The 13,206-nt window shown below is 42.8% G+C and overlaps 1 pseudogene; it reads right to left on the bottom strand.

The window, feature by feature from the left end:
- Window positions 1-9,943, bottom strand: part of LOC142250064 (uncharacterized) — a 134,789-nt pseudogene extending 124,846 nt beyond the window's left edge.
- Between the last annotated feature and the right edge of the window lie 3,263 nt (window positions 9,944-13,206).

Below are 13,206 nucleotides of genomic sequence, written 5' to 3' on the forward strand. Positions count from 1 at the left end.
GGTGAATAAAGTAGAAGTGGGACTCATGTTTCTATTATACTTTTCCTTTGATTGTTCCACTCCTGGTTTTACTTTCAAAATACTGCGGTAAAATACTCACCAAATACTCAATGAGTACATGTGGCCTAAAGTGTTTTTTCACTGTTTATTTAGTTATGGAAAATAACCTGTTATTTGCACTGCCAGCATAAGATATGAGATTTTAAGAAATCTTAGCCAAAGACCACATGCACACGTTGAGTATTTGGTGAGTTTTTTACCTCAGTATTTGTAGCTAAAATCAGGAGTGGAACAATCAGAGGAAAAGTATAATAGAAACACATCATCACTGCTGTATTTATCACCCACTCTTGGTTTTGTCTTACAAATACTGAGGTAAAAAAACTCACCAAATACTCAACATGTGCATGTGACCTAAAATACTTGTTTCAAATGTTATAGAACTGAATGGAGTGCACTTCATTGATATATGGTACTACCAGCGCTTAAAAGGCGCATGCAGAAAATCTGATGGCCTTGTTCACATGCGTCAGATATGTTTTGAACTTAAAATCTGTAGCGCATTACTGAACTAGTGTTATGGATAAGATTTCATTTTGTGCTGCTGCTTTTATTTCACCCTTTGCGAAGCAAAAGATGAAGCATGGGGTATATCAAAGCAGAAATTGCAGCGATTGCTACACAGTTTAGTTGGGATATTGCCACTTCTGATTTGAGAGAATTTCTGCTGTAGGATAAAATTCAGTAAACACATACTGTACCTTTAAAAAAGACCTGTCACCAAATCTAAAGTGGTCAGTATTTGTTCTTGTTTTAGCCACACTGCTCCCCTGAGTATTTTTTTTTCTAACTAGCCACTTTTCACCAGGTGACTGTTTTTTTTAAAAAGTTCCCTTTTTTAAGATTCAAATATACGTGTCCAGGGAGCTAGCGCTAAGCGGTGTACGGTGGTAACCAAAGTAAATATCGGGTAACTAAGCAAAGCTCTTTGCTTGGTTACCTGATATTTACCTTGGTTACCAGCATACACGCTTACAGGCTGCCAGCGCTGGCTCCCTGCACATGTAACCAGGGTAAATTTCAGTAAACTAAGCAAAGCGCTTTGCTTAGTAGCCCGATGTGTACCTTGGTTACCAAGCTCAGATTCGCTGGTGGCTGGTTGCTGGTGAGATCTGCCTGATTGACAGCTCACCAGCGACCATGTAGCGACGCACCAGCGATCCTGACCAGGTCAAATCATGGTCAGAATCGCTGGTACGTCGTTTAGTGAGACGGTACCCTTACAAATAATTATCCTCGTACTGAAGTACCTAGATTCCCTTTCATTGCACCCATAAAGTATGATGCCAACAAAATTGTCCTCCCCAAAACAGTATGATACCTTCATTGTCAATTCCTCCACAGTACCCTCCACACACAATACAATTACCCCACTTAACCCCCTCTCAATTCCCCTGGCAAAGTATGGTGACCTCAACACAGTATAATCCCCAACTGTGACCCTAACACAGTTCTCCATACAGTATAATGGGCCTACAAACAGTATAATGGCTCCATATCTCTCCAACGTAACCGCCCACACTGTATAATGGCACACAAGCATATAAAGGGCCCCACATTGCCTTCCATACAGTATAATAAGCTCTACATTACCTAGTATAATACACCCCCATAGCACTCCAAACAGTATGATGCGCCCCACAAAGTACTCCATATACTATAATGGGCCTCACATACTTCTTTATCTAGTATAATGGCCCCCACATTGCCTTCCATATAGTATAATAGGCCCCACATTGCCTGCCATATAGTACAAGGCACTCCAAGCAGTATAATGGGATCCACATAGTCCATATAGTATAATGGGCCCCATATTGCCTACCATATAGTACAAGGCATTCCAAACAGCATAATGGGACCCACATTGTCCATATACTATAATTGGCCCCATATTGCCTTCTGTGTAGTATGTCCTCACATTGCTTTCCATATAGTATAATACCCCCACACTGTCTTCCATACAATATAAAGTGCCCCACATTGACTTCTATATAGTATAATGTGCCCCTAATTGTAATCAATTATTTAAAAAGTAAAAATATGAATAAATACTCACCTCTTCTTGCCCCCTTGCTGCTCCAGTCTCCACAGCGTATAGCTGGAGACTGGAGCAGAAAGGGGACAAGAAGAGGTGAGTATTTATTCACTTAGGTCACTTCAGGTGAGGTTAAGTCACTTCATCGCACCTGCTCGGCACAGCAGGTGCGATGAAGTGACTTAACCTCGCCTGCTGTGCTAAGCTGTCAGAGCTCAGATGCAGTAGGAGAATAATGGAGGAAGGAGCGGACCGCTCCCTCTTTCATCATTATGGAAATATAGTTGAACGTGTGATGCTGGGTGGGGGGACCCGCTGTAGTGCTGGCACTGAGGCATCCAACTCACAGGCCAGCGCTGGCACCAGGGACCCAGACTCACAGGCCCAAAGCAGCCGCATGGTATGTCGCCATTGGTGGTATGCCACTGGCTGTTTTCCACAGAGGCATGGAAAGTCCCAATGAGCTGCTACTCATATATTTGAAAATCTGGATAAAAAGTTTCCATTTTTGCAGTCAATTAAATTTTTGGTGGGAAAAAAGTTATTCAGTCTGATTTTTAACTCTTTGTGAGCTCTGTTACATATCAGATAATAAAAGTAAATCTGCTGAAATTCTGATATGGAAGATTCAGTCAAATTCAGCCAAGAAATTTGATTTGCATCAAATTTTATTAATCTCTCTAGATGCAAGACTATAGAAAATGTAGCTTCATTTTTTTTTTTTTTTTACAAAAATTCATGTGAATGCAGCTTTAAAGTGTCTCATGAGTGTAAAATGCCTAGTAAATGTTGTACATGGCACATTTTTACTTAGTAAATTTTCCACTTTATCTTTATTTAGGGACTTACAAGGTGTCACTCGGACAGGTGTATTGTATGCCGGTATAGATCTCCAGTGTTGAAAGTTTAGTACAGTTAGAACTGTAGTTTGTGGGTATTATATCTGTAATTTTGTATGTATTTTATGTAACATACTGTAGGTACATACTGTAATTTGATTGGGATGCTAAAATTTTTATATTTTTTCTTTACTTTTTAATTACCAATATTGTTTGGATTATGCTCATTTAACAGTGAGTTTGAAGACCTTGATTCATCAACACTAGCGTGAGCTTTGTTTGATGAGCCAAGCTCATGACGCCAGAGCTCTCCCGCCTTTCATAAAGTGGATAGCGTAAAAACACCGAAAAAACTTTGAGTAGCGCAAATATTTTGAACATTTCAAGCAATTGCATGGCAGAAAACAGGCAAAAACTGACTAATGTAGAGTACAACCTTTAGTAAATCTGTAATTTTCAATTGGAGTAAAAATCCAAATTGTATACTTTTATCCAATACGTTAAAATTGAAAACACGGTTATTGTCTGTCATTCAAAAAAAGAATGATAGAATTTGTAAAACAATACTCTACTATTCAAAAAAGTCTAAAGCTCCATGAAGACTTATTATATATTAATTTCGATTTCCTTTCATTGTAGGTAGAAGACCTGTGCTATGCAAATGCCATATTTAGTAAGTATTGTATTTATTAATATGCCATATGCTTTCTATTCGAGTTGTTACATGCTAAAGGCGTTATCCCCTTTCAGCAAACTTTTTGCTAAAGTTTGCAGTAGTAGTAAAAAACAACTTTTTGGTTAAACCTTTAAAGTGCAACAACCACCAGGATTTTCATATAAAAACTAAAGCCAGTGCTATACTGGCGCTATCATGCTGATTCTAAACATACCTTTAGTTGTGAGATCGGATGTATACTTTCTGAAATACAGGCAAGTAAAGTTTGTGACATGCACGGTTATTTGATTGATAGGTGCTGCAGAATATCTAATAAGTGGGTAGGGTTTTGTTATTCCTCCCCAAGTCTGCCTGTCCTGTCCTGTCCTGTCCCGTTGATAATTAAATACTTTATGAGTATGCAGAGATGTAAACCTGTGCGTTCAACATGGATATATAGCAAACACTTTGGGCCTAATTCATCAAAGCGATTACACCAGAATTCCAGGTTAGAAAACTTTGAAAACTCACCAAATTTTAATGTAAATTGAAACTACGCTACAATTTTAGAACTTTTGGTGGTCTATTGCCATTTTCACCCAGATCCATCAAAGTGGACTGAACTGGGACAGGACAAAGATGTGGCAATCCCCGCTCATCAAATTCATGACCAGCGATGGCGTTCTTTATACCACGAATCTTACTGCCAGTCATCAACTGCAGTTAGATTAGTGGCAAGGTGCACACGGAGGTGCACGCCACTTGTCAGATGCTCTTTATTTATTAAGAGGTGTACAACTCTTAATGAATCAGGAGTATCTGACTTCAGCATGCCTCTTCATCAGGACCAAAGTGAAAAATGACGGTTTCAATCATTGGCTTTCTTTCAACAAATAATAAGGATAACAATTGAGTGGAAGCTCTGCAGAGTACGTAGTGCACCTCGCATCCAATGCTGCTTTGGTTATAGGATCACTATATAGAATTGAGATATTTCTCTTAAAAATGTGTGATATTTTACCATATTACATGGAAAATTGGGTATAAAAAGTGATAGGAAATGAAGTACTTTGTTCAAAACCATGGCTGTTATCATCACGATTTAACAGTAGCTGATCTCTGGTTTTAGGGGTACTTCTCACATAGCGAGATCGCTAGCAAGATCACTGCTGAGTCACAGGTTTTGTGACGTACCAGTGACCTCATCAGCGATCTCGCTGTGTGTGACACTAAGCAGCGACCTGGCCCCTGCTGTGAAATCGCTGATTGTTACACACTGTTCTGGTTCATTTTTTGGTCATCGGGCTCCCGTAGGACAGCACGCATCGGTGTGTTTGACACCTTACCCAACGACCTCGTTTGCGACTCACATAGGTGCGCATCTTCGTTGTTTTCCGCGCCCTCTCTGTTCCGATTGGTGATCGCTACTGCGTTCGGATTGGCCGCTTCCATCCTCTGTTCTGGCATGTAGATCGCAGTACATTTCAAAGGGCTGAATTCACTTGTCCCGAACCGCGTCTAGCAGCAGATCGTAATACAGTCCATTCTGCATCGGGACTGTAGGATGGACAAGGATGGAGAAGGATGGAAGTGCTATTATGTTGCCTTCTCTAAAGGCAAAGCTGCCCAGTCACAACGCAGTTACGACCACCAATCGGATCAGAGGGGGCGCGGAAAAGACAATGTAGATGCACGCCTATGTTACTAATCAAGATTTGAATCGTGCTATGTGACATGGTCCCAGCGACCGCCGTATTGTTGCTGCGTCGTTGGGAAAATATAACTGTTTGACAGGTCACTAGTGACACTGTAGAGACGTACCAGCGATCCTGACTAGGTTGTATCGTGGTCGGAATTGCTGATACAACATTTAGTGTGACGGTACCCTTACAGCTAGATCTAGTTCCCATGTGATTTAGCATTCATAAAGGGTATCCTGGAGTCTCAAATAGAAGCTATATAGCTTTATCATATATGGCAGTGGTCCCCAACCTTTCTTACTGTGACAGCCACATTAATTACTGAGAGATGGTCGTGAACCACATTCTGCGCCCCTGCCTTCTTCATAGTAGAGACACCGAAAAGCAGGTGTAAAAGCAGCCTACGCTTTCCCTCAAAAAGAATATTGTGATCTTGTGCCCCCATCCCTTATAGGCATGATACATACATCTGGTAGTGCCTACGTTACCCTCATTTAGTGTTCTTATATCATTAACACTCACCCCATTATTGCACCCACTTCTCTAACAGACAGTATCATCCTCTCTGCATCTTACCATATTTATAACTTCTCCCAGTATATTTGCATCCCGATCTGCTCTTCTGTGTGGGGCTACTCACAAAAGTCACCCTCTGTAGGCCTTCTCTTCATAGCTGTTTGTTAGACCTGGTGCTAAAGCACCAAGCTGGCAAACAGTTGCCAGCAACACATCACGAGCTAAAGGTATGGCTAGTTTGAACTTGTGTGCATGCTTTCTTCCCGTTATCCTTTTTTGCATATTGCGAGAAGAGATATTCCTAGTTTAAACCTAGGCAGCTCTTGTTGTTAAAGGCACAGTCTGAAATTTCAGATGTGATGTCTGATGTGTCTGCTACAGTAGATAAAAAATGTACCCTTGATTGTACATTGCAATTACAATATCCTTACAAATATAAACCAGCAATCGTTCCTCCTCCTCAATGATTAACTTTATGGAACATTCTAATATGCAATTGTGCCACCCTGTGCCAGCAGCCAGGCCGCTGCTCGGATCCGGATCCGCAGTGGCTCGAGGAGTCTCCGGACCCGGGGGTCGCGCGGCCACTCGATGAGAGGAGGGCTATGTACAGGGGGGTTAGAAAGTTTGTGACGCCACCCACGGTGTGTGGTAATGTGAGGGACCACCGCTGCCGTTGGAGAGCCCGATGACGATGATGTGGCAGCCTGATATTTAACCCCTCCATGGGTAGGGGGTTTGTGTCCCGGGGCCCGTTGGAGGGTTGATGATTGGGTGCCATTGGGGATCAGGACAGGGGTTTTCAGTGTACTCACTCAGTCCAGGAAAAACAACACCAACAGCTTGTAAACCAGAATTCTGAGCACAACTGCAGCCTGTGGGGAGCACACTTGGGTCCATACCCTTGGTGTTGCTGTTAGCCTGTGGCCCTGTCCTTGGCACCTTTTGACTATGTTGGACCCTTGGCCATAAAACTCTTTGGATCCCGCTCACCCGTATGGCTAATGGAGTGAGATTGCTCTCAGGGTTCACGCGTAGGATTTCTTTGGACTGTATTAGGAAAGTGGTATCCCATCAGTGCACTAGAACCCCGATTTTGGAGCAGGTTGGGGATGACACTTAAAGTCTTCACCCCCGTCGGGTAAATTACCGGAACGCGTGAAGCTACTTTCTGGCCTAGGGTCCATGTACCCCGTCGTGCCCTGGCCCCTGCCCGGTAATAGCTCCAGGCCACCAGCCGCCCTCCTCGGCAGTCCATGCCCCCTGACACTATCCCCTGTGACCGGGGGTTCCAGCTCCTACGAGGCCCGGACCAACGTCTGCCACCTAGTACTCAGGAGCCCTTCTCCGTGACCTCTCCTCCCGAGAGTCACTACTCCACCTCCTCCCCTTTCACTCTCCACAGCTCAACTCCCTCTCAACTTCAGCTCAACTGTCACTTTCTTCACTCTCCCCTTACCAACCCCCCAAGTGGGCGACCCTATTCCCTTCAGGCCCCCCAATGGTGAGTCTGGTGGGTAAAGTGTAAAGTGTTCCTAGGATTTTGATTGGCTAAGCTGTAGCAACACCAAAGGACCAGGATCCGTAACCAAAGAGGGTGGATACTGTGCAGAAGGGCAGATTGCACAATACCCTGCGACGACCTGATAGGCCAGGGCATCACACAATTTTACAGACATTGAAGAAATGCTTCAGAATATGCTGTGGAGGGTAGTTTTTTTTTTATTCTTGGACCTCAAGGGTTCATGTCTTTTGTATATAGTTTTGCAAATTAGCTGAATCCCACCATATGCACATTTCTTCTTGAACAAATTTCTCGAGCTACAGAATATTATCATTAATTCCACAGTGTCTTGTAAATCCCCCAGTGAGTCATCAAATAGCATAGCCAGTTTAGATAAAATATCAGCACAGTCTGTAGCAGGTTGAAAAAATAGGAATAACGTTTGGAACACCATTTTAAGTCCGAACTGGGTGCAAAAAACATCACTATGGGGAGATAAGGTATGCACACCAGTAACTATGTAAGGGGAATACATGAAATTGCAGAATGTATTCCCCTTACATAGTCACTGGTGTGCATACCTTATCTCCCCATAGTGATGTTTTTTTAGGTTTTTGCACCCAGTTCGGACTTAGAATGGTGTTCCAAACGTTATTCCTATTTGTTAGTATTTTTTCGTTTGTGAACCCTCCCCAACCACACCTATTGCCAATCCATATCATACGCATAAATAGCCTGGGTCTCAGCTTCCCATACCCGGTAAGTTTTTTAACTGCATGAGAGGACACACACAAGCTAGGGACCCCAACGTAGAGAAATACTTTGGCGTAGTGTTGGGGCTCTATTTCATTGATCAATTCAGTAGCTAAATTTCTCTTGATTCATATGTTCATGGCAGTAATGCAGATTCCATTTTTCACATTTTCACTCTTGCATATAGCTATTGGATTTTTCAAGTCAGTATTCACACAGCAGTTTCTGCTATTCCATGTATTCCCCTTACATAGTCACTGGTGTGCATACCTTATCTCCCCATAGTGTAGCAGGTTGAAGACTCACATTTGTTGAGGTGGAGTCATCACACAATGCATCAGAAGGAGAATCGTTCGCTATAATGTAGTGTTGATTCACAGCTTCACTAGAGTCAGAGCAAGGATTAGCAAAACAAAGAAAAATGTCCAACATTCCAGCCTTTAAAATTTGGCTTTACTCATTACTAGTGATCGGTGGACTTGCAGATAACTGGGACCGACAGACTTAACCGGATTTTTTAAAAATCCGGTTGCGTCCCAATATTGATCCCGGGTATCAGGCTGGATTCCAGTCCCCATAAAAGTCTATGGGGACCAGAATCCGGCAATTAAAAATGGTGGTAGGAGGGATGGGGGATAGAAGCAGGCGTGCTATACTTACTGAGGCTCCGGCACGGCTGTAACTGCTCCCACGGCCACTCATGCACTTCTGGGTCTGTGCATTAGCCTTCATGCATATGTACTACTTTCCCCACCCACTGTCATCTGTGATTGGTTGTAGTCAGACACATTTTCAAAGTATACAAATGAGAATCCTCTAGATCGTCTTGACTGCTGATCATACACAATGGAAACATCAGCTATTGGACCATATTTTGAAAACACTTCTCTTAGGTCACGCTCTGTGGTATAAAGACTTAGGGGTACTTTGCACACTACGACATCGCAGGTGCGATGTCGGTGGGGTCAAATCGAAAGTGACGCACATCCGGCGTCGCAGTCGATATCGTAGTGTGCAAATCCTTTTTGATACGATTAACGAGCACAAAAGCGTCGTTATCGTATCATCGGTATGGGGTCCGACATTTCCATAATGCCGGTGCAGCGACAGGTACGATGTTGTTTCTCGTTCCTCCGGCCGCACACATCGCTGTGTGTGAAGCCGCAGGAGCGAGGAACATCTCCTACCTGTGTCCCAGCTGCATTGCGGAAGCACGGAGGTGGGCGGGATGTTTACATCTTGCTCATCTCTGCCCCTCCGCTGATATTGGCCGCCTGCCATGTGACGTCGCTGTGACGCCGCACGGCCCACCCCCTTAGGAAGGAGGCGGATCGCTAGCCAGAGCGACATCGCAGGGCAGGTAAGTGCATGTGAAGCTGACGTAGCGATAATGTTCGCTATGCTAGCAATCACAAGATATCGCTGCTGCGACGGGGCGGGGACTATCGTGCTCGACATCGCAGCATCAGCTTGCGATATCTCAGCGTGCAAAGTACCCCTCAGACCAAACACCCTTAAGCAACAGTTTGGATTAGGGTTTGCTCTATTGCCTACATGACATCTACAATTTGACATAGGAAAGTGACTATGGCTCTGACGTCGTCTATAATCTCTACTATAGGAACGGCTTCTTGATCTTCGGTGGGATCGAGAACGAGTACGAGATCTTGTATAGTGACGACGAGAACTTCTCCTTGATCTTGATTCAGATCTTGATCTAGATTTGGATCTTGATCGTCTTGACCCCTGTTTTGAGCGAGATCGTGCTGGAAAACGATTAGGAGAGTGGCTCGCAGACTTGCCTGAGCATTGAGCACTTCCACACCTTGAAGCAGATCAAGATTCCCGATCACCAAAATTCTTCTCCCCGCTGTCACTCATCTTCGCTGCAGTATGACCGACCTTCCCAATGGCTTTTCCTGATTTTTTTCCCATTTTTCAGTACTCTGTATGGTAAAAGGTATGGTGTCATTCAAAAGTACAACTCAACCCACATAAAATAATCTCTCCTATGGCTATATGGTGAGGAAAATAAAAAAGCTATGACACTTGGAAGAAGAGGAGGAAAAAACGAACAAAACAGAAAATAGCCCATGGGTGAAGGAATAAATTATCCTAGAGAACTTTAACCTGCACTTGTTTAACATATTGTCCAATTACTGATCTCCAGAGTAATCTCTACACATGGGCACCCAACGTCTATCAAACATGTATGGCGAATGTCAGTAAGGGACTATTTATACTTACAAACAGATTAAAGAGGTTGTACATATCTTTAGGATAGGTCCTCAATGTCTGATCAGCCAGGGTCCGACACCCAGTACCCCTGCCGATCAGCTGCTTCTGATGTCAGCAATGCTCTGTTCTGGAGTTGCTCCGTCAACTGATAGCAAGCAGGTACGCCACATCTACCTTGCATTGATTTGAAATGGAGGTGACTATGCAGTACCTGGCTATCGGAAGATGGAGCAGCTCCAAAACTGAGTATTTCTGGCCACCTGCTGCCAATGCCAGAGCTGAGAACAACTGATTGGTGGGGGTACAGGGTCTTGAATCCGATCCATCAGATATTGATGACCTACCCTAAGGATAGGCCATCAATGTAAAAATAGTGGATTTAAGTCTGGCCCATCAAGGGATATTAACTCTAATATCTCCCTTCCATCTATATGTCATCAATAAGGTCAAAAAGGTTGTGTTGGAATCAATTCAATAAATAAAGGGAACTTCCAACAACCCTAGTGACAAGTGAGGTAGGGCCCACTTGAATTATCTAGAATTTTGGCGGGCAATTCCAATACTGGTTACAAATGGCAGATTCTTGCATATTTTGCTCTGCCAGACTGTCAAGTACCCAAATGCCTGATAGTTGAGTGATGAACTGTGGGAGCGTGTGTCCTGTTTGTTAAAGGAGCAGCAAGGAATGGTTATTAAGGAAATATATTCAAAAGAGAGTTTCCACTAACAACTTAAAATTGAGCACATCTTGGTAAACCAGTCACTGTGACTCCAAAAAGATAAATGTGTATTTCTTTTATATAATTATTTGGTAGTTTTTGTCATAGGGGCTTTTTTTTGCAAAAGTAACCAGTTGGGCAGCACTATGGAGTGTCTCTTTGAATTAAAGATATAGTCCACAGCCTAGATGATCAATGTATGATCGCTAAGGGTCTGACCTGACAGATCTTAAATATATGAGGTCCCAAAGTCCCTTGTGTGAATGGAGGGGTGTTACCCCTGCTTCATTCAGTTATTGTTAAAAGGAGTGCTAATTGCTAGAGTTGGTCGAATTTAATCAAGTGCAATGGACTTCTTCTCATATTTTACAAAAATCTGTATTCTCCAGAACATAGACTTTTTGTAATTCATTCCATGTGAATTCAGCAAAAATTGCAGCCAACTGGTAGCTATTTTGCTTAACAATATAGGCCTAGCAAAAGGTTAAAAAAATAAAAACATAAATAATATCCACCTCTTTAGCTGCTCCGCTGCTCGCTGTACCATGGAATGCTTAGGTGAGAATGCTGGATGGCACTTTGTCTGTAGAACTACAGAGTTGATAATGCTGGGTGGCACTTTGTCTGTAGAACTACAGAACTAATAATGCTGGATGGCACTTTGTAGAACAACAGAGTTGATGATGCTGGATGGCACCTTGGTAGTGGAACGACAACCCTGGCTATTCAATCTTTTAGCAATCTCAGCACAATAAAGTAAAATACAGATCTTTGGGATGCTTCAGCGAGTTTATTTATTCCAGCAATAAATTAACTCATATGCCTGTAAGTTAAACAAATGAAAAAAAAGTTAACTTCACTCTTTGTGAGCTAGTAATTTAATTTAGTACATGTTTAATATCCTATAAAATTTATTAGTCCTGTTGCCATTAAGAAATTTTTTTTTAGTGATATCACTATATAAACAGCTAAAGGTCTACTTAAATTCAAATATATTTTATCAGTGGCAGATGGGAACATACAATTTGATCAAACGTGTAGTCCATATAGCATTAATGCAACTCAGATTTCATATAGTCAATGCTTAAGCGGGCTTTACACGCTACAATATATCTAATGATGTCTCGGCGGGGTCACGTTGTAAGTGACGCACATCCGGCATCGTTAGTGACGTAGTTGCGTGTGACACCTATGTGCGATTCGGATTGTACGAAAAACCGTTGATCGCATACACGTCATTCAAAAGCTAAAAATTGAATGTCCGATTGTTCAATGTTCCCGAGGCAGCACACATCGCTGTGTGTGACACCCCGGGAATGATGAACACATCTTACCTGCGTCCCGCCTGTAATGCGGAAGGAAGGAGGTGGGCGGGATGTTTACGTCCCACTCATCTCTGCCCCTCCGCTTCTATTGGCCGGCCGCTGTGTGACGTTGCTGTAACACCGAACGTCCCTCCCACTTAAGGAAGTGGATGTTCTCCGCCCACAGCGAGGTCGTATGTAAGGTAAGTACGTGTGATGGCTTTTAATCATTTGTGCGACACAGGCAACAAATTGAACGTGCCGCACATACGATGGGGCGGGTGCGATCACATATGAGATCGCATGTCTAATTGTAACGTGTAAAGCAGCCTTTACATTTGTTTGTATATGAACCTACTGAATTGTAAAGCGCTGCGGAATATGCTAGCGCTATAGAAATAAAGATTTATTATTATTATTATTATTATTATTATATACCATAGTGTACTCATAGAGCAGATCTATTTGTATATGACTTTAGACACTGAACAAAATGCAGCACTTTTTTGTGCTCCCATTTTTCATGAGCTGAACTTAAAGGTCTAAGATTTTTTTCTATGGACAGAAAAGGCCTTTTTCTCTCAAATATTGATCACAAATCTGTCTATATCTCTGTAAGGGAAGAGTCACAATGCCTGCCTGCCTGAGCAGGGCAGATCAAAGTATTGTAGTGCGCCTGCGCAGGACCTCAATGCTGGCTAGTGTGGATAATGTAGGATGTGTCATGCACCTAGGCTTCAAAAGAAGGAGGACAATGATAGCCGAAATAGGAGGCGCCGGACCCGGAGAATGAAGACACTCATCTGACCAGTCTGCACTGCATCGACCATTTAGGTGAGTATTATAAAGTGATTTTTACAGTCTACACAGTGGCCTGGGCTGT

Source organism: Anomaloglossus baeobatrachus, chromosome 8 (genome assembly GCF_048569485.1).
Source record: "Anomaloglossus baeobatrachus isolate aAnoBae1 chromosome 8, aAnoBae1.hap1, whole genome shotgun sequence".
Lineage (NCBI taxonomy): Eukaryota > Metazoa > Chordata > Amphibia > Anura > Aromobatidae > Anomaloglossus > Anomaloglossus baeobatrachus.